Raw genomic sequence first — 19866 nt, forward strand, 5'->3', positions numbered from 1 at the left:
GATGAAAAACTGGACCTGTTTCTGTTTGGCATGCGTGTAAATAAAATAAATTATATTATCAACGTTATAAAATTAAATTTAAGCTACGACCTGTTGTTGATTTTGCATAATTCTCATTTGAAAGTTCCACAAAGTTATATTTCAATAAACAAACGGTTATTTCAACTCGGTCTCTGCACTTTTTCTTCTTGAGATTTCATCTCTTGGGCGAAATGACTTAATTTTTTTAATCTCTTTTATTCTTTTCCTCTGCGAGTAGCAATTTAATCTCTCCTCTAAATTTTGTTGCGGCGTTCATTTGAGGAAATGTTCATTTAATTACTAAAAGCAGAAATTTGTGTGGAGGAAAAACAGATTTGTTTACTCCACTTTATGCAAGAGTCGTTTTCATTAAATATTTCCTTCCATCAAGAAAGAGGAATTTCGCTGCTTATTGTTAAGATACAAATTTCAGTTTGCTCGCTCGCGTGATTTAATAAAGAAGCTGCAAATTCAATTTTCCAATTTTCGCGCGGAGAGGAAAAAATAATAATAATTGCGTCAACAGAGGGATGGTTGCGCAAGGATGATTAATGTGGCCTGTCACGATTGGACTAAATGCACGTCAAACGCTTTCAAGGGCGTCTTGCCTCATGCACTGCTCTCTTCAGTGCTTCCCTGGGCGATAAAAAGAAACATCTGTGTGAAAAAAAGGTAAAATTATCACTTGCTTCTCAAAACTCGGGAAAATAAGCACTATCTTTGTTTTACGTGATATTTACTCTTTCAATACATTTCATTATTCCGATCTAGAGTAAAATGGAACTTAAAAGGTTTGTAACTTGAGAAGGTTTTTTGTTATATTTCCATCCATTGTCCCAGAAATCAGGTCAAATTTGCAAAGGAAGAAATGTAAAGTGTATTAAGGCAACAATTTTGATTTTTTTTTTTTTTAAAGGAGTGGTCAAAAAATGAAGTTAAAATTAATTGCTTGTAATGATTTCATTTGATGTTTGAAACTTTTTGAAATAACGTCTTGGCAGCGGAAAATATTTAAACAATAAATTGAATAAATATTTCATGGTTTCTCAATTTTTTAGCGATCTAAACAAGTGGAATTTGAAGATGCGCATTTTCCAATAAAAAATTAAATAAAAACAAACAAAGAAATATGTGTCAATTTTTTACTAAAAAATTTCGGAAAACTTTCAGCAATATGGTAAAAATAGATTGTCTAATTTTGATAAACAAAAGATAACCATTTTTTTCAAGTTCACTTAAATATGTCAATTTGAAAAAATATAATGAATTAATTATATTAAAAATATTCACTCAAAAAAATAAATCTCAAATAGACCCGTTTACGGCATGTATGGCTGACCTGGCGTTTTCGGCCGAGTTAAACATGTAAATTAGACTTAATTATAACTTTGCTCCAGATAAATATTTTTTTATGAAATAAAAATCAAAAATTATTTCATTTAGTTGGCTACCAATGCTGAAAATTTGAAAGATTTATCTCAACGCTTACTAATAAAATTTTAAATTCGCGCAAACGTCTAATGAATCGAGCGCGCCGCTCTCCGCCGCGAGTGCAGCAGTCGAGCGAAGCGACAAGCAGAGGCCGGCGCGTATTTATTTATGCTCACAGCGCGACAACGGCTGCTCGGATTAAAAAATAAATAACACCGCGATTTTACTCATGCCTTAATTATTCTAGAAATATAAGCTTCTCGATCGCCAAAATTAAAAAACTTTCAATCAGAGCGAGATATTAATTAATTCCCTCGGGACAACTTTGTCGGGTTGCTAAACTCGTTCTCGCTTTTCTCCCACATGACAATCGGACACGCCCAAATATGATTAGTAATGGCTTTCTTTGTTTACCAAGTGCATCGTGTCTCGTCGGGGTCAAGATTGAGCCCAAATTCGGCCCGAAAAAGCCAAAAATCGGCCGAAATGCAACGTGAGAAAGGAGCACTGCAGTCGGCGCAGCAGCGTAGCGAGTTTAACTGACTCGGGAGAGCCGCTGAAGCCGCTCGCAGGCCAGTCTGACTCGCCGCCGGAAAGGTACGTTCCCTTCGTCGTTCTCCCTGTTCAAATTGACCTACGAGGCTCATAATTGAGTCTGATTTACATGTTTAACTCGGCCGAAAACGCCAGGTCAGCCATACATGCCGTAAACGGGTCTATTTGAGATTCATTTTTTTGAGTGTCGGTTTACAAATTGGGTCACAAATTTTAATATTTTTTTAAGAATAATTATTATTATTTATTTCGAGTGCTGAATCGTTGAAAGGATTGAATCGGATTGAATGGGGTCTCGGGTGTTGCGGTCGGGGGTGGGGGAGGCCGCGTGGGCAGAGTGTCTGGGGGCGGCCGCGGCCGCCCACCCGCCGGCGCTCGTCCGCAGTGCAGCCGCCGACACGCTCCCAGATGCTGCACCGCGACTCGACTGCCCCCGGCCCTGCCCCCCGTCCGGCCCCTGGAGACCCCCCGTGGACTCCTCCGCCCAGGCAAGTAATCCAATTCCAAAAACTTGCTCGCTCCTCACATACACGCCTCTCTCATCCTCATCAATTTTTATTGCACCTTTTCTTATTTTGGAATTTGGACGGTTCGCAAAAAAAGTGGCAAATCGTTAAAAGCGGGTTGGGATCTAAAATATTGATCTCATATCAGGAGTTTCCTTAGAAGGGTGAAAGTTGAGTGAATTATAATAGTGGATTATTCGGTCGGCATTCGACGCAGCCGCACTGCTCAAAGCAACAGACCTCAATGAATTCATTGCCTGCCGAAATCATTCAATTTTTGCTTATTAAATTTCGGAAAGCAGCGATCAATAGACTTGAACAGATTGATTTATTTCATTGTTTTTACTTTTCTACTGAAAATTTACTTTCCGAAAATTCCCAAAGCAAGGATATTGCTGCGTAAAATTATGTTAAATAATTAATTTTGTATCATCTTTTCTTCATTTTACATTCATGGCCAAGTTGATATAATTTTTTTACTCTAATTTGTTTGTATAATTAGAATATCGTACAGTCAAGGTTAACTGATAACCTGGGTAACCAAATAATGGAATATTATTTATAAAATATTTACATTATCTGGCTTTAAATAATGTTTTAGAGAAACAGCTGATTGGTTGATTTTTCCTTTCAAACGTCAAACATTGAATAGCATGAATTTTCGAGCAGCAGCTGCACAGGGAGTGCCAATTATCATAAAACTCGAAAGCAATGAAAAATGTATTCATCGTAGGCCAAGTTTGAGCGTCAGAGAAAAATAATTAAATTGAATGGTTACACTCGAGGTGGATTTCATGAAAAATTGAAACCGGGCGAACCTCGTTGCAAAGAAAAAATGAAAAAATAAAGAACAACTAACCCTAAAGGCGACCTGCGTACTTTAGGACCGAGGGTTTTGTCGTGTCCAAACTAAAATTAAGTGGGAGGAATGAATAAAAAATAAAATAGGGAGAATTTAATTTTAGTAAACAAAATTTGCAGGAATTAATTAACAGCTTCATACTGTGATTTTGGCAGAAATTTCCAGGGCGACTTTTCTGACAAAATCACAGTAATCTGCCGCTTTATACTGGTTAGGACAGCTGTTTCGGCCAATCCAGGCCTCATCAGCTAACCTGAGTGCCTTTCAAACAAGTCCGAGAGACTGATCAATGCTGAACGGTGGCTGCTGCGGGGTTTTTTACCTGAGCGAGGCTTATTGGGTAAGTTTTCCTTTATTTTTTCATTTTTTTCTTTGCAACGAGGTTCGCCCGGTTTCAATTTTTCAGAAAAATATTTGATTTGAAAAATATAATTTTAATTGTTGATAACAGCAGTAGGTTGTCATTTTTGTTGATAATTTGATATAATAATTATGGGTTTGCAAATGTTTATTGTTTAAGGCCTGCTTATTGACATCTACAACTCCTGTTTGCGGCAAATCGGCCCGAAATTTTTGGACCCAGATTTTTTTATAGATTCCTACCTATCAGTAGAGTTGATTGCACAAAGAAAAATGGGGGGTAGCGCCGATTATTCTTGAAATATGATTTTTTGAATTTTTACATTGCGTCTTATGGAAATTTTTGTTTTTGGTGATTAAAAAAAAACTGCCCGAAATTTTTTGCTCAAAATTTCACAAAATGATAAGCGAATGACCCTAAACAGATAAGCAGAAAAATATTTGAGGGTTCATGGGGCAAAAAAATAACATTGGGCATATGTGCGATCAAAAAAACCTCTTTGGTACTCTTAGCATTGCAATAAGGAGTCCTTAAATCAAGGAATCTAATTTAAGAAATATTGTCAAATGAGATAATTTTAAAAGAAAATTCATATTTTTTTGTGTACAAAATTAGCCATACAAATTTTCTTGCCAGTCTAAAATATGCATTTTCTATTTGTTATCAGAAAAAAATACAAAAATATTAATATTTGCAAATCATTATTGATTTTTTATTGCTGGTAAAAATTATGAGTTATAAAATATATCAGTGTTTTTAGGATTATATTTCATTTTGTGCTAAGATTATTATTATAAAAAACCAAATATTTTTTTAAACAAACTCATTTTGCAGTTGTTGAAGATTATGGCTTTGGTGGGTACCGTACCTTTTTAAAAGTTTAGTTTTCATTTTTCATGATCATTAGTCGAATTTTTTTAAAATCACTTCCTCCAAAAAAGCCATACATTTTTCTTCCGCGCCTCTTTTAATACAGGTGGATTTGCCTTCGTCTAAATGCAAATCTGTCTCGTAATTAAACAAAATTCCGATTGTTGGCGAAACGCCCGCGGGGGTGAAGAAGAAAAGCTGGACGCGAAAATCCAATTATTTGATGCGAATTCCGCGAATGCCTCGTTAACAAGCCCGGTTGACGTGAGACGCGAGAGAGGCTTTTCCTTTCAAGTCGCGTCAAAACGGAGCGAAATTAGCGATGAAAAGGACGCGCATTCAGCCTTTCAAAAAATTTGAAGACGCGCTTCCGATTCAATATCGCATTTTTTACCATCAGCCTCTTTCACGTTCCGCAGATTATTTTTTAATTTGAAGAATTTCGGAATACAAATAAATGGTCCGCAAGCCAATTTTTTCTTTCGACCACAAAAGCTGAGATGAATTAATATTTTAAAAATTAAGAGCCGAGGTTTGTTTAAATGATCAGAATTTTTTCAAAGCACACAGTCGAAGTTTACTATTTTGATGGGTACTCAGCGAATTATCAAAAAGACGCGAAAAGAAAACTTGAATTGAATTTGAATATTTCACTAAATAATGGTTTTAATTAAGATTGATAAAAATTGCATGAAACCAAGAATTATCACCAATTTTTTAAGTGGAAGAAAAGCTGGAATTCCAAATTTTTACATTGATCAGGGACGGTTCAGTAAAATTATTCCTAAAGTAGGGTTTTTGTCTGGTGCGATAATATTTGAAAAAAAGAAAGACAGTTTTTTCGCAATGAAATGGAATAAGAAAAAATAAATCTTTGCAATGTAAAGCGATTACGTTTGTTTCCGCGTCGGGAAATGTGCTCCGGAAAAGCAAACTCGCGGATGAGTTGCGCAACTTTTTCCCTTTTTCTGCTTTTCCTCTTGGGCGGCCGGTTTGCAGCGACCCTGGCGATCGACCCTGCAACTAGCCCAGCTCCAACCCAGAGCAAAAGAGCTGCGGAAAAACTGCACAAACTTGATTTTCACGTTCGGTCGCGACTCCAGACACAGAATTATGAAGAGTTATTTTGCAAATCACAAAATTAAATTTTAAACAACACCTTTTATATATTTCAAACGTTTTAAAGAAGAAAAACATGGAAGCAAACAAGTGCCTGTGCCTTTTTTTTGAAGTTAATTTGAGAGCTTTCCTGCTCCCTTTTCCATTGTTACGGACAACAAAGAGATTTCTAATTTGCTCTCTTTTCGGCACAAAAAGCTGCGTTTGATTGAATAAGTGAAGTCCGTGTGCGTCGCCCTTAATCTCGCCGAAAAAATTCTGCAGAGCCAATTTTACTGCCTCGCTTTTGCAGTCCGGAAAAGTTTCATCGTTCGCGGCTGAATTTGATTGATTGTCGGCGAAAGGGCGATTTTACCAACTTTTTCTTTGCTACAAATCAAAAGAAAAAGCGTTGCCGAAACACCAGCTGGGCAAAAATAAGGTTATTCAGAACAAAATCTTGGGGTTTGAGTCAATCTGGCCTACGCTCGACAGTATTGTCAATTGTATTACCTTTTTTAAATTTAGTTAAAGAACGGAACATGATTTTAAAAAGAAATAATTCCATATCTATAAAAAATAATTATATCACAAACATTTGAAATCTTTTTTACTTACAATTTTTCCCATAAAAACAGAGATTGAAATGTAATTTTGCAAATAAATTAAGTATTAGTTCAAACTGTAAAAGATTTGACAAATAAATATTCCTAATGTCAAACAACCCATGGATTCTCAGATATAATTTATTTTTAAAATATTAAAAAAGTCGTAAAATCAAGAAATGCTCATACCCGTGAAGAGCCCCATGGATTAATATAATGAATAAAAATCCGTCAAATTAGCTGAAAAATTTGGTTTTTTACTCGATACAACCGTTTGATTCTCAGATATAATTTATTTCTAAAATATTAAAAAAATCATTAAATCAAGAAATGCTCATACCCGTGAAGAACCCCATGGATTTATATATGGATAAAAATCCTTCAAATTATCTGAAAAATTTGGTTTTTTACTCGATACAACCGTTTGATTCTCAGATATAATTTATTTCTTAAATATTAAAAAAATCATTAAATCAAGAAATGCTCATACCCGTGAAGCGCCCCATGGATTAATATAATGAATAAAAATCCTTCAAATTAGCTGAAAGAATTGGTTTTTTACTCGATACAACGCATTGATTCTCAGATATAATTTATTTTTAAAATATTAAAAAAGTCGTAAAATCAAGAAATGCTCATACCCGTGAAGCGCCCCATGGATTAATATAATGAATAAAAATCCTTCAAATTAGCTGAAAAATTTGGTTTTTTACTCGATACAACCGTTTGATTCTCAGATATAATTTATTTCTATAATATTAAAAAAATCATTAAATCAAGAAATGCTCATACCCGTGAAGCGCCCCATGGATTAATATAATGAATAAAAATCCTTCAAATTAGCTGAAAAATTTGGTTTTTTACTCGATACAACCGTTTGATTCTCAGATATAATTTATTTCTAAAATATTAAAAAAATCATTAAATCAAGAAATGCTCATACCCGTGAAGCGCCCCATGGATTAATATAATGAATAAAAATCCTTCAAATTAGCTGAAAAATTTGGTTTTTTACTCGATACAACCGTTTGATTCTCAGATATAATTTATTTCTAAAATATTAAAAAAATCATTAAATCAAGAAATGCTCATACCCGTGAAGCGCCCCATGGATTAATATAATGAATAAAAATCCTTCAAATTAGCTGAAAAATTTGGTTTTTTACTCGATACAACCGTTTGATTCTCAGATATAATTTATTTCTAAAATATTAAAAAAATCATTAAATCAAGAAATGCTCATACCCGTGAAGAGCCCCATGGATTAATATAATGAATAAAAAGCCGTCAAATTAGCTGAAAAATTTGGTTTTTTACTCGATACAACCGTTTGATTCTCAGATATAATTTATTTCTAAAATATTAAAAAAATCATTAAATCAAGAAATGCTCATACCCGTGAAGCGCCCCATGGATTTATATATGAATAAAAATCCTTCAAATTAGCTGAAAGAATTGGTTTTTTAATCGATACAACGCATTGATTCTCAGATATAATTTATTTCTAAAATATTAAAAAAATCATAAAATCAAAAAATGCTCATACCCGTGAAGAGTCCCATGGATTTATATATGAATAAAAATCCTTCAAATTAGCTGAAAGAATTGGTTTTTTAATCGATACAACGCATTGATTCTCAGATATAATTTATTTCTAAAATATTAAAAAAATCATAAAATCAAAAAATGCTCATACCCGTGAAGAGTCCCATGGATTTATATATGAATAAAAATCCTTCAAATTAGCTGAAAGAATCTGTTTTTTACTCGATACAACGCATTGATTCTCAGATATAATTTATTTCTAAAATATTAAAAAAATCGTAAAATCAAGAAATGCTCATACCCGTGAAGCGCCCCATGGATTAATATAATGAATAAAAATCCTTCAAATTAGCTGAAAAATTTGGTTTTTTACTCGATACAACCGTTTGATTCTCAGATATAATTTATTTCTAAAATATTAAAAAAATCATTAAATCAAGAAATGCTCATACCCGTGAAGAGCCCCATGGATTAATATAATGAATAAAAAGCCGTCAAATTAGCTGAAAAATTTGGTTTTTTACTCGATACAACCGTTTGATTCTCAGATATAATTTATTTCTAAAATATTAAAAAAATCATTAAATCAAGAAATGCTCATACCCGTGAAGCGCCCCATGGATTAATATAATGAATAAAAATCCTTCAAATTAGCTGAAAAATTTGGTTTTTTAATCGATACAACGCATTGATTCTCAGATATAATTTATTTCTAAAATATTAAAAAATCATAAAATCAAAAAATGCTCATACCCGTGAAGAGTCCCATGGATTTATATATGAATAAAAATCCTTCAAATTAGCTGAAAGAATCTGTTTTTTACTCGATACAACGCATTGATTCTCAGATATAATTTATTTCTAAAATATTAAAAAAATCATAAAATCAAAAAATGCTCATACCCGTGAAGAGTCCCATGGATTTATATATGAATAAAAATCCTTCAAATTAGCTGAAAGAATCTGTTTTTTACTCGATACAACGCATTGATTCTCAGATATAATTTATTTCTAAAATATTAAAAAAATCATAAAATCAAAAAATGCTCATACCCGTGAAGAGTCCCATGGATTTATATATGAATAAAAATCCTTCAAATTAGCTGAAAGAATCTGTTTTTTACTCGATACAACGCATTGATTCTCAGATATAATTTATTTCTAAAATATTAAAAAAATCATAAAATCAAAAAATGCTCATACCCGTGAAGAGTCCCATGGATTTATATATGAATAAAAATCCTTCAAATTAGCTGAAAGAATCTGTTTTTTACTCGATACAACGCATTGATTCTCAGATATAATTTATTTCTAAAATATTAAAAAAATCATAAAATCAAAAAATGCTCATACCCGTGAAGAGTCCCATGGATTTATATATGAATAAAAATCCTTCAAATTAGCTGAAAGAATCTGTTTTTTACTCGATACAACGCATTGATTCTCAGATATAATTTATTTCTAAAATATTAAAAAAATCATAAAATCAAAAAATGCTCATACCCGTGAAGAGTCCCATGGATTTATATATGAATAAAAATCCTTCAAATTAGCTGAAAGAATTGGTTTTTTAATCGATACAACGCATTGATTCTCAGATATAATTTATTTCTAAAATATTAAAAAATCATAAAATCAAAAAATGCTCATACCCGTGAAGAGCCCCATGGATTTATATATGGATAAAAATCCTTCAAATTATCTGAAAAATTTGGTTTTTTACTCGATACAACCCATTGACTCTCAGATATATTTTATTTCTAAAATATTAAAAAAATCGTAAAATCAAGAAATGCTCATACCCGTGAAGCGCCCCATGGATTAATATAATGAATAAAAATCCTTCAAATTAGCTGAAAGAATTGGTTTTTTACTCAATACAACCGTTTGATTCTCAGATATAATTTATTTTTAAAATATTAAAAAAGTCGTAAAATCAAGAAATGCTCATACCCGTGAAGAGCCCCATGGATTAATATAATGAATAAAAAGCCGTCAAATTAGCTGAAAAATTTGGTTTTTTACTCGATACAACCCATTGACTCTCAGATATATTTTATTTCTTAAATATTAAAAAAATCGTAAAATCAAGAAATGCTCATACCTGTGAAGAGCCCCATGGATTAATATATGGATAAAAATCCTTCAAATTAGCTGAAAGAATCTGTTTTTTACTCGATACAACGCATTGATTCTCAGATATAATTTATTTCTAAAATATTAAAAAAATCATAAAATCAAAAAATGCTCATACCCGTGAAGAGTCCCATGGATTTATATATGAATAAAAATCCTTCAAATTAGCTGAAAAATTTGGTTTTTTAATCGATACAACGCATTGATTCTCAGATATAATTTATTTCTAAAATATTAAAAAATCATAAAATCAAAAAATGCTCATACCCGTGAAGAGTCCCATGGATTTATATATGAATAAAAATCCTTCAAATTAGCTGAAAGAATCTGTTTTTTACTCGATACAACGCATTGATTCTCAGATATAATTTATTTCTAAAATATTAAAAAAATCATAAAATCAAAAAATGCTCATACCCGTGAAGCGCCCCATGGATTTATATATGAATAAAAATCCTTCAAATTAGCTGAAAGAATTGGTTTTTTAATCGATACAACGCATTGATTCTCAGATATAATTTATTTCTAAAATATTAAAAAAATCATAAAATCAAAAAATGCTCATACCCGTGAAGAGTCCCATGGATTTATATATGAATAAAAATCCTTCAAATTAGCTGAAAGAATTGGTTTTTTAATCGATACAACGCATTGATTCTCAGATATAATTTATTTCTAAAATATTAAAAAATCATAAAATCAAAAAATGCTCATACCCGTGAAGAGTCCCATGGATTTATATATGAATAAAAATCCTTCAAATTAGCTGAAAGAATTGGTTTTTTAATCGATACAACGCATTGATTCTCAGATATAATTTATTTCTAAAATATTAAAAAAATCGTAAAATCAAGAAATGCTCATACCCGTGAAGCGCCCCATGGATTAATATAATGAATAAAAATCCTTCAAATTAGCTGAAAGAATTGGTTTTTTACTCAATACAACCGTTTGATTCTCAGATATAATTTATTTTTAAAATATTAAAAAAGTCGTAAAATCAAGAAATGCTCATACCCGTGAAGAGCCCCATGGATTAATATAATGAATAAAAAGCCGTCAAATTAGCTGAAAAATTTGGTTTTTTACTCGATACAACCCATTGACTCTCAGATATATTTTATTTCTTAAATATTAAAAAAATCGTAAAATCAAGAAATGCTCATACCTGTGAAGAGCCCCATGGATTAATATATGGATAAAAATCCTTCAAATTAGCTGAAAGAATCTGTTTTTTACTCGATACAACGCATTGATTCTCAGATATAATTTATTTCTAAAATATTAAAAAAATCATAAAATCAAAAAATGCTCATACCCGTGAAGAGTCCCATGGATTTATATATGAATAAAAATCCTTCAAATTAGCTGAAAAATTTGGTTTTTTAATCGATACAACGCATTGATTCTCAGATATAATTTATTTCTAAAATATTAAAAAATCATAAAATCAAAAAATGCTCATACCCGTGAAGAGTCCCATGGATTTATATATGAATAAAAATCCTTCAAATTAGCTGAAAGAATCTGTTTTTTACTCGATACAACGCATTGATTCTCAGATATAATTTATTTCTAAAATATTAAAAAAATCATAAAATCAAAAAATGCTCATACCCGTGAAGCGCCCCATGGATTAATATAATGAATAAAAATCCTTCAAATTAGCTGAAAGAATTGGTTTTTTAATCGATACAACGCATTGATTCTCAGATATAATTTATTTCTAAAATATTAAAAAATCATAAAATCAAAAAATGCTCATACCCGTGAAGAGCCCCATGGATTTATATATGGATAAAAATCCTTCAAATTATCTGAAAAATTTGGTTTTTTACTCGATAATACCCATTGACTCTCAGATATATTTTATTTCTAAAATATTAAAAAAATCGTAAAATCAAGAAATGCTCATACCCGTGAAGCGCCCCATGGATTAATATAATGAATAAAAATCCTTCAAATTAGCTGAAAAATTTGGTTTTTTAATCGATACAACGCATTGATTCTCAGATATAATTTATTTCTAAAATATTAAAAAATCATAAAATCAAAAAATGCTCATACCCGTGAAGAGTCCCATGGATTTATATATGAATAAAAATCCTTCAAATTAGCTGAAAGAATCTGTTTTTTACTCGATACAACGCATTGATTCTCAGATATAATTTATTTCTAAAATATTAAAAAAATCATAAAATCAAAAAATGCTCATACCCGTGAAGCGCCCCATGGATTAATATAATGAATAAAAATCCTTCAAATTAGCTGAAAGAATTGGTTTTTTAATCGATACAACGCATTGATTCTCAGATATAATTTATTTCTAAAATATTAAAAAAATCATTAAATCAAGAAATGCTCATACCCGTGAAGCGCCCCATGGATTAATATAATGAATAAAAATCCTTCAAATTAGCTGAAAGAATTGGTTTTTTACTCAATACAACCGTTTGATTCTCAGATATAATTTATTTTTAAAATATTAAAAAAGTCGTAAAATCAAGAAATGCTCATACCCGTGAAGAGCCCCATGGATTAATATAATGAATAAAAAGCCGTCAAATTAGCTGAAAAATTTGGTTTTTTACTCGATACAACCCATTGACTCTCAGATATATTTTATTTCTTAAATATTAAAAAAATCGTAAAATCAAGAAATGCTCATACCTGTGAAGAGCCCCATGGATTAATATATGGATAAAAATCCTTCAAATTAGCTGAAAAATTTGGTTTTTTACTCGATACAACCGTTTGATTCTCAGATATAATTTATTTCTAAAGTATTAAAAAAATCATTAAATCAAGAAATGCTCATACCCGTGAAGAGCCCCATGGATTTATATATGGATTAAAATCCTTCAAATTAGCTGATAGATTTGGTTTTTTTCTCAATATAAGGCATGAGAGAATATTTAATTAATATTATTAAGAGTATTATTATTATTTAATTTTATTTTTAATACTATTTGAAATCTTTATTCCTTAAAAATTTTGCGTTTAAAATTTAACAAAAACCGTCCTATGTTTATTTTATACATTATATTTGGTTCATCTGAGGTCACTTCATTAAAAAAAGAGGAAAGTTTGAATGGAAGACATTTATAATCAACCAAAATTATAGAGGTTAATTAGCAGAAAGGAGTGGAAGTTAATTGAACAAGCGGCGAAAAAACAATCAAAATCACTCGTTGAAATCGTTTAAGTGTTTAAAGCGGATTTGCATTTTTTTCGCAAACTGAAGCTAATTGAACGCTCATTATTCCTGGCGACCTATTTGCATTGTTTTGTCGGCGCGCGAATCAAATTGCTGTAGATTTTATCACCATGGTTACCGAAATCGGGGTCATTTTGCTGCAACTCGACCGGACACGAAGAGAATTTCAATTTTGCAAAAAGCAGAGGATTTTTTTTTGCGCGCAAAAAGAATCAAGTCCCGGCGAGGACGAGTAAATTTGCATCTGGCTGCAGATTTATGGCGGCAAAATTTATCGCGTGGAATTCCACCTCGGCCCCGCCGCCACCCCCAGCCCCCCCCCACCCCTCCTGCCCACCGATCGATGCGTAATTCCATAATTATTCATGAGCGCTCCGAATTGCATTTTCCAATTTATTATTATTACATATGCATGGACGGACGCGCGCTCTTATTCTTATTCCGCCTTCGTCGCTTCTTCCAAATCTTTGCTCAAACCTTTCTTTCCTCTTCAAACACTTTCTGGGAATTTTTTACCAAATGGTTTATTTTAAGACACTGTTTTGAATGTTTTAAAAATTGACATTTTCTAATGAAACAAAAAGTTTCCAGTTAAAAATATTTTGGCGATTTTTTTTAAATAGAATCTCTCTGATTTTGATAAAAATTGGTTTCTTCGTTTCTCAGTGAAAAGTCGTTCAACTTTTGTAATATATTTTCTAAAACAAGAAGTTTAGGAGATAATTTTTTTGTTATTTTGTCCTAAATTAAAATTATGCCCAAAATATATATAAATATATATAACTTTTTTCCTTGCGATTTTTAATGGAAAAAAATTACATGTCGATTGAAATTTATATTTTTGGTCTTCAGAAACGAGTCAAGATATAAAGTTTAGTAATTTTAGACCTTTTTGCGTGTCAATCGTCTTGGCATATTACAATGAGTTTGACAGATTTGAAGAGCACAAAATAAATTAATAACTTCTATTTTTATTTCTTTTTACTCGATTCTCTGATAATTTGACCTGTTTGCGGAAAATTATAAGAAACCAAGTTAATTTTCCGCCTTCAATTATCTTGAGTGCTAATTTTTTTTCGCTTTTGATTGTTTTTGTTACGTTTTGAATAACCTTTGAAATTCGCACTTTTCGCGCGACATGCGGGCGAGCAATTTTTCGGCTGCTCGTTTTTTACTCTTTCTTTCTCTCTGTGGAAAGAAAACAAAAGAGCTTTTTTATTGATTGGGCGGAGCAAATAATGCAGAGCGCGCGGATTTCTCTCGCGGGGACACGCGAAAAAAAAACACACATCCTTTTTTGCCGAAAAGTATCGCGGGCAAACCGCGATTGTCTCTTTTCTCCCTGGCGAGACCTTTTCCATTTGCAAAAATTGCTCTCGGTTGATATTAAATTTCAATTAGAAAATGCAGGCGCGCGGACACGGAGCGTGACCAGAATGCGAAATTCGCCTAGTTTTGAAATAATTTGCTCTAACGACGCCGCCACCTTAATTATATTCAAAGCGACGCGCGTCCCCAAAGTGCTTTTCCGTTAAATTTCCGCGCAATCAACGCACTTTTCTCATTTTTCTTGTCTTTTTTCGCTTTTTACATCGAAAAGAAGAGTTCCTGAAACTCTAAAGCGCTTGATTTAATATTTGTTGCCGAAACCTTAAATATAATTATTCAATTCAATCAAAAAAGAATGCTCGATTATTGTTCCATTATATTTATTCAAAATAATTTTGATTTCCTCAAAATTGGATTTTTAAAAAATTAAAAACTCTTTATCTGAGCTTCCCGTGGTCTTAAACTAAAAATTAAGGGTGCTTTGGAATCGTCTTGTTGCCCTCTTCAATGTTTCCGTGAAACAAAAAATCGCTGGTGACCACTTCTCTGGTGAACTTCGATATCAAATTTGAGAATGACGAGCCGGTCGTTTTTCAAAATTCCGAGATTCTCATTTTGTAGAAGGTAAAATTTCACATAAGACAGGTGAATAAAAAAATGTAAACAAAAACAAAAAGAAAAAAAAACGTGTTTCTGGTGAAAATATCTCTGAAGTTCTGCAACTTTTTAAGTTAATTGTTTAAATGTCAAAATTTTTTATATTTTACGGACTATCTATCCATGTCTATCTGATCAGTCACAAAAGATCTGTGGCCATAAAATAATTTTTCTTGGTTTAAAAGAACACATCAGAGCCGTGTCGCCGCCACTTCATTTATTTAATGTCAATTTCCTTCCAGAAATTCATTAAATAAGAATTAATTTGATCTCATCTCTAGGCAAATGACCAATGAAGTCTTCACACGAACAGATTGAAATGATCCCCCTGTTGAGAAGCGACTCGGAAGCAAATGGACGGAATTCAAATTGCGTTCTCAGCTGCACAATATCTCGCCGGCGCAGTCAATTCGCAGTTGCCAGTCGTGGCTCTTTAATTAAAACACACACACACACTCTGCTCTTGGGTCTCTCTTCATCTCTGCCACGTGCACCACACACGCCCCTCAGCCTTACAATTTCTCTGCGCGACCTGCAAACAAACAACATTTACTAGAAAACGACGACGTTCAAACAACCGCAAAACATGCGGCCTTCGTTACTTTTGATTTTATTGACTTTGGAAAGATTAAAAAAAAGCTTGAATATTGAAATAAATAAAAAAATCTTTAAAGCCTCGTAATATTATTCCAAATTAAAAAACAAAAATAAAAGGAACCTTTCCAAATCCTTTTTCAAGTACAAAAAATACCAATACTAAAAAAATTTGAAATTTTCTTTGAATTTCAAATTGATTACGTGAAAAACCTGAAATGTATAAATCGTTTCACATATATTTTGTGGCACCAAATTGTTGCAATGAGGAACATTTTGACTGATGTACCGAAAGCAGAATTTTACAGTCGTTGGAGCGACTCATTTTTGCATTTGCCGATTTCGTGTTGCCAAACATGCCAAAGTTGCGTATATTTCCTGAGCGCTTTGTGTGCATCTGCGCGGAAAACGGACGATCATTTGATCCGATTAACCCTTTTTCGCCGCGAGACCAATTCAAATCGGCTCTGATTGCAAAACGCGCGCGTACTGCAAAAATGACGCCGAACAACTCCGAGTTCAAATCGAATTCTGATTTGTGGGAAAATGAATCAAAATTAAATTATGTTCATTCAAATTTTAAACTTGAAAACTCATCCGATTATTAAAGATAAAGTTGGAAAATTCTCCCTCTATTTATGGAGGAACCTCTTATTATACGAATTCATTCAAATAATTGATCAATATCCTCTGCGTTTTAAATTTTAGAAACAAATCATCCCCTAGTTATAAATGTTATTATAATTTAGAAAAATTTTAAACTTAATGTTTTTAATAGTTTCAGTAAGTTAGTCACAATTATCTTAAATTTTAATTAATAATACAATATTTAATAAAAACTTCAAAACTATTTTCTTTCTTTTATTGTTTTATTTTGTAAGAAAATAAGATGCCACTTGCTCAATTAACGCGATCCAAAAATATGTTTGGCTGAAAAGCACTCCAGTAAATAAGACTTAACGGAGGCATCACTCTATTAATTGTTGAGTTCAAAATATAAATCCAGCTCTCATTATCTTTTTTAAACGTCAAACTTTTCAAATTTCCATCGCTACTTTTGCCCGTAAAAATATTTTGATTTTTAATAAATTTAGAATTTTAATTGGTTTGTCTCTGGACAAATATGCGAGGGTACACAACATGTGAGATGAGTAGCTCAAGATAACAAACAGGTGTGGGGGGGGGGGTCGCGTGTGTGAGTGGGGCGGGGGGCGAAGATGCGGATCGGCGGTCGTCGCCGAAGCGGTGACCCCTGGTCGGGAAATCGATGCGCGCGTACGCAGTCAGCTGCTGGGCGTACTACGCCGCCGCCTCCGCCCGCGTCCCGCCCCCGCCGCCCCCGCGGCCGCCCGGCCGGCGCGCGTTCTGCCTGGGTCGCGACTCCTCGCTTACTCGCGCCCGTCGTCTCCTCCAGCCAGGCCGCTCTCCGTAAGCACTGCCCCCGACCACGGCCTCCGGCCGCCCCCGCACTCGCATGCAACTTCTCTGTTTGGCTTCCCCGATTTCGCACTCAATCCAAGGAAGCCTCTTCAGATCGGCTCAAATTACACAGATCAACACGGATAATTCTCTGCACTCATTCTTCATTCCCGATAACTTTTTTTCGTCTCTAAGTAAAATCGCTTTTTGTTGTTCTCAATTTGAAAGTGACAATTTTTCAACCTTTTTATTTGATAAAAATATTTAGAATCAAATCAGTGCAGTTAATTGCAATTCAAACCTTTCTGGCCCAAATTTTTGTGAATTATTTTCTGAACCCAAACATTCTAATTGCTGCATGTTAAATTTTATTAGTTTCGATGTGAATGTTTTGGTGTTTTGCACGTGTTAATTTTGGAGGGATTCTCACTACAGCACTTGCACCTCACCTCCATCTCTCGCACCGCACTTCGCACAAAATTCTTGTTGTTTTTTTGTTCCTCGCACACTTTCCCGATAAATCATTAATTTGTCGAAACATTCGCCTTGCGAGAGGAATATAAATAACAATAAATAAATTCCTGTGGCGAGTGAAATTGCCAAAATGTCAAGGGGAAGAGGGTAGGCAATCCGCCCGACCGTGGCGCCTGGCAGGTTGCCTACTTTGCACATTTTGCGACGCCGCTTTCATTATTCGCGACACCCCAAGTTTCCGCAAAATTGTTTTGCATGCCACGCACTTTTATTCTTCACGAGAGAGAGAAAGAAAGAGCCCCGTCGACGGAGTGCAAGAGATGGAGAGGCGGAGGGAGAGGTGCAGCTGCAGCAACAATGCCGCCAACAATTGTTGTCTTTAATAAAATTGACGAAATGTAAAATACTTTCATTTATATAATATGTATTCGTAGGAATTTTCATCTATTCGGAAGTTTTTGAATTTGCATGATAAAAAAAATAAATCTAGAGCAGAAAATTATTATTAGAACATTGGCCAGATTTGATTTTACCCCGAATTGGAACTTTTCGCTTTTGTTATTGCGTTTAAAGATCGTTAATATTTTAAATCGTAATCAGACGAAAGCAAAATTTTGAGGATAAATTTAAAAATTTTGGCTCAAAATTGCCTGAAGTTTAAAAGCAAAGGTTGGGGAAAGTCAATCGGGCATTAATTTAAATTAATTTATGCAAAAGGCGACTGGCGGCGCTGCCTACGTTTTTCAAAAGTGGCGCCACCAGTCGTCGTTCGCTTGAGTTAAATTGGCAAAACGATTAATCAACAGAATTTTGGTTGATTTTGGTGATAATCAGGTGTGACTTTTCAGTAGATTATTGATTAGCGTCGCTCAAAATTATGCGTTAAATTTGATGAAACGATAAAAAGGGTTGACGGGAGGGGGTGTTTAAAGGGAGATTGTTACAGTTTTGAAAGGAAAGCAGATGTGCAAATTGTTTGCACATTTTATTCGATAATCGGCGCGGCGGTGCGAGAGGGCAAGCTGGGAGGGGTAGTTGAAATTAATGGGGCGGGAAAAAAGATGGCTGAGGTTTTGTTGGCAAAATGTTTTGCGCCCGAGAGGTGCAGGAGGGGAGGGAAGAAAGTGGAGGGGGGGGCAGCAAAACGGCAAGTGAAGACGTGTTGGGCGAGTGCGGGAATTCGGTTTTGGTGCGTGTGTGTTTGTGCAGGACGCCGCCGCCAGGGGGTGGGGGTGGGTGGGGGTGTTTGCGCCCTTGAGGTGTGAGGCAGGACCGCAGATCGAGCTAGGGTGCACCTGCCCTAAGCCGGCGCCCGCCTCGTTGCTATGCAACGGCGCGCGCCAGTCCCGAGACATTAACCGAATCGCAAACTGCTTTTATTTGCCTCGGCGTCTCTGCTCGCTTGATTGCCCACTTGTTTCTCTCTTAGCTTTTTCTTTGTTCTCTTTGCCGCCGCCGCCGCCGCGATTTCTCGCGCAAAAACCCACTAAAGAATCAACAAGAATCCGCCATCAGTTGTTTTTGCAAATTATCGCGCCAATCTGCTCTAAAACCTTCAAATCCGGAATTATACATAAAGTGTTTGACAAAAGTTCCACGAAAGCGGAAGTGTCTCTCAAATTATGGCTTCTCTGCTGGAATTCAATATCTCTGTCGCTCCAAAAATAGTTGTCTGTCGAGATATCTTTGGAATCTGTCAGAAATGAGGCATAATAGAAAAGGTCCTGAATCAAAAAATGATTTTTCTGTTTTTCCTCTCACAAATATGAACATTTCTGAATGGGACACAAAAATTACCTTAAAACTTATTTAAACATGATGTCAAAATGAATATTTTGAGACCTCAGATAAGGAGTGCCAAAATTTTGAGGCTCAATAAATGATTTTTTTTTAATTTCTATCTTTGGAACGGGGTTCAAGCTACAAGAATAATCAAAAACTTTTCCTGGCGTAACTTTTTACACTAAAGAAATTTGCTTCTGATATAAAAAGTTGAAGGCTGAATCGGAAATATTTCAATAAAATTTGAATTTTGACGGTGACAGCCTTCTTGGATGTTTTCAGTTATATAGAAAAAAACGCAGCCCGTGAAATTTTACATCTGACCTGAAATTTTCAGAATGACCACTTTTTCCGTTCTCCAGAAAACAAATACTGAAAAAGGTGCTTTTTTGAAGGATGATTTG

The sequence above is a fragment of the Neocloeon triangulifer genome, unplaced genomic scaffold (assembly GCF_031216515.1).
Source record: "Neocloeon triangulifer isolate White Clay Creek 2 clone unplaced genomic scaffold, ASM3121651v1 ptg000020l, whole genome shotgun sequence".
In the NCBI taxonomy this organism is placed as follows: domain Eukaryota; kingdom Metazoa; phylum Arthropoda; class Insecta; order Ephemeroptera; family Baetidae; genus Neocloeon; species Neocloeon triangulifer.